This window comes from Desmodus rotundus, chromosome 1, assembly GCF_022682495.2.
Source record: "Desmodus rotundus isolate HL8 chromosome 1, HLdesRot8A.1, whole genome shotgun sequence".
Classification (NCBI taxonomy): Eukaryota; Metazoa; Chordata; class Mammalia; order Chiroptera; family Phyllostomidae; genus Desmodus; species Desmodus rotundus.
Genome location: NC_071387.1, coordinates 60027062 through 60030502, shown reverse-complemented (window position 1 = coordinate 60030502; position 3441 = coordinate 60027062). Strand labels below are relative to the sequence as shown.

The 3441-nt window shown below is 40.8% G+C and overlaps 1 pseudogene; it reads right to left on the bottom strand.

Moving 5' to 3' along the window:
- Nucleotides 1–284: 284 nt before the first annotated feature.
- Nucleotides 285–1975, bottom strand: LOC112302911 (poly [ADP-ribose] polymerase 2 pseudogene; annotated as a pseudogene).
- Nucleotides 1976–3441: the final 1466 nt, after the last annotated feature.

Below are 3441 nucleotides of genomic sequence, written 5' to 3'. Positions count from 1 at the left end.
TTATAATAAAGTAAATACTAAGTTTCACTTCAAGTTTAATAAGGTGTCAGCTTTTCCCATTTGAATTCTTGGACCTTTTGAAATTCAGAGTCCATAACCCCAGGTTAAGAACAAAACATAACCAAGTCACCTTTGAGTAAATAATATTAGAGACTGCTACAACTTTTATGTTTTTCTCTTAGATTTATACTATATTTATTACATAAAATACAAGAAAGCTTAAAGTACAACATCTTCTATTTTGTCGCTTGAAGATATCTTCTCTGGTTTATTTAATATCAATGTTACCACAGCTGCAGGAAATTAAATGGAACCTATAGAAGGTATTGCATACAGACCTGGTTGGAGTTATAGACAACAAATTCACTGTAGTTGAGGGCATAACCCTCTGGATTCAGAATTCCTGTGTCATGTGCTGGTCCTGAGGGCACTGTCCTCCCATTGAGGGTGATGACCTTGCAGGACTGGAAGCCATCTTGCCCAGTCCTTTGGTGCTGTGTTTACCCTGAAGTAATCCTTCTGCCTCTGGATTGGCCTCTAGTAGCTTATTACACTGACCTAGAGCTACCTCTGATAAGAGCAGTAGTCCAGCATCCTTTAGGCGAGAGGCAAAGCAGTAATTGGCACTCTTGGAAGACATGTTGGCAAGGTAGATTCTTTTTCCAAACATATAACCTGTAATGGGAGCCTCAGGTGTGGCAGTTTGAAGCCCGTGGTTCAGGATTCCTACCCAGTTACTCAGCCTGGAACTGTGCCATAGCAGCATCCTGTTATGAAGGTCCTCTCTGAAGGCTTCTTTCTCACCTTCCTTTTCTACTTTGAAAACGTCCAGCAAGGTCATGGTGGAGTCACTGTGTGTGGGAGCATGGGTGGACTGCAGTTACTGGGAAATCACTTTGAACTCATAACTTTCATGGTCTAAAGGGCTCAAGGCATAGTGAAGTTTTCTATAGTGTTGGTTCAATGGATGTTCTGGGTTTTGCAGCTTGGTCTTCACCAGCTTAATGGCAATTTCAATGTCTCCCAAAGCCTCTAGTAGTTGTACTTTTTCTGACAGTTCTTTCTCTGTCTGGATCAATGGAGGAGTACGGAGTCCAAAGTCATGAGGAATCCTGGTGTAGAATTCATTGCACGCTTCCACAATGGCTCATCCTTGTTGGCCAGCATGAATACAATCCTCAGTCTTCTCAAGAGACTTGTAACCCGCCTTGATTTGTGCCACTGTCAGCTTCCCAAGTGGGGCTTTCTCGGTATCGTATTTCATTTCTACCATCATCTCTTCCATGGCCTGGACATTACAGATCAACTTTATCAGCTCCTGTACATGAAAATCTAGCTGTGACTCTGGTTGCAGGGGGGATTTAAGAGATTCTTTTTTTGTTTCCTCTTCAGAGTATTGGTGGTATAGTCCATTTGTACCACATCATGTTTTCTAGGTACCTTCTCAAACGTCTCATGATCCTCCCAATTTTTTTTATTTTGTCAAAGAATTTATTCTGAAAGATTTTCTTGGCCTTGTTTAGGTCCCCTGAACAAGCCACCAAGTTGTGCTGCCCCATTTTCCCAACTCAGCCCCATCTCATCCAAACACTGAAGTTCCTCTGGGCATCATCCTCTAACAGCTGAATCAGGTAGTACTTGCTGTTGTTGAACTGGAGATTGGTCTGATTTAGCATGACACCATACACATCATTCCCTTCACAGTAGATATGGGTCTTCCCCACCTTAGAGGTTCACTCTGGGTCCGTGGGAGCTTTACCTTTAACAGCAAGGTCTTCACAGACTCTTGCTTGTCTTCGACTCTCTCCTTATCAGCCTTTCCTCCAGCCTCAGGCTCCTTTTTCACCCCGTGCCTCTGGCAATTTTGAGTTTTCTTGCCAGGAGAAGGGTCATCTGTAACTGTATTGTCAGTTTTATTTGATGCTATAGAAGCTCTCGGTGACTGCTGCTAGTCCCGTTGCCGCCGAGCCGCCATGGGGCCTGAACAAACTTTTATGTTTTAATGACTAAAGATGATAGATAGGGTACTTATTAGATCAAAGTGTATGGTTCTGAAAATGCTTTCTATATTTTTTGTTCTCAAGCAAGAAATGCAGTATCTAGAACTGGTCTTTTTTTTAAATTCATTAGTTTTAGAGAGAATGGAAAGTAGAGAAGAAGGGAGGGAGGGAGGGGAAGAGATATAAATATAGATATAGATAGATTGATTATAGATAGGTAGGTAGATGATAGATAGATAGATAGATAGAAACATCAATTTGTTGTTCCACTTATTTATGCATTTGTTTGTTGCTTCTTGAATGTGTCCTGACTGGGAATTGAACCGGCAACCTTGGCATATCAGGATAATGCTCTAACCAGCTGAGCTACCCAGCCAGAGCTAGAATTGGTATTTTTCATAGGTGAGGATCTTGGTGAATCCTGAAATTCACCTGTGCAGTGTGGCATCCTAATCTAGATCAGTTGATTATACAATATGAAAGTATTGATAGTCATTTAATGTGAACACTCTACTATTAAGTGAAATACTCTTTTTCTAAGAAATGTGCCCAGTACAGATGTACCCCATACTTTGTGATCCTCCCCTCCATGCTTTTTGTTTCACGCAGTGATTCTCTGCAGTTCTCTGTCCTCATAACCCACAACTGCACCATGGTAATTTCTGTGCATCCTTTAAGACTTACTCTCATTTCCTGCTCCTCCCATTCCTTCTCTCCAGAGTGTAATGCACTTTTCATATTGGTTTCCATAATCTGTTGTATGTGTCTCTGTCTTTGTACTGACCACATTGCTTTGTAAGTGCTGGAATACGTGTGTGTTTGTAATTTTATACTGTGAATTGCTTTTGAACAGGGTCAGCGTTAAAACCAGCATTTTAATGGATATCTCAGCCCATTGCTTAGCACAAAATTTCTCAAATGTTTATGAAATAAGTGGGCAAAATTATTACAAGATCTAGGGGTGCAAGGATGTGTAGAACAGTACATTTCCTCAAGAAGCTTGTAACCTTGCTGAGAGAGAGAGAGAGAGAGAGAGAGAGAGAGAGAGAGAGAGAGAGAGAGTGTGTGTATGTGTGTGAGAGAGAGAGAGAGAGAGAGAGGAAAAGAGTGTGAGTGTGGATGTGAACATGCAAGAGTACGAACAGTAAGAGCGACTGGTATAAAGTATAAAGTACCAGGTGCCAAATGCTAAATAACAAAAATAAGTGAATCTCTATTTGAACAAGTGTTCAGAGAAGAAAGATTTTAATTGAATTGGGGCTGTAACAGAAAGCATCCTGGAGGAGATGAACACTGAGCTGGAATTATAAACACGGATAAAATTAAACATTGTGAAGGAATGGGAATAGATCAATTATAGTTCCTCATTGGGATTTTCTTCTCCAATTTGAAGACCTCTAGTTCTTGTAACTGTTTCTTATATGGCATGTTTTCAGAGCTG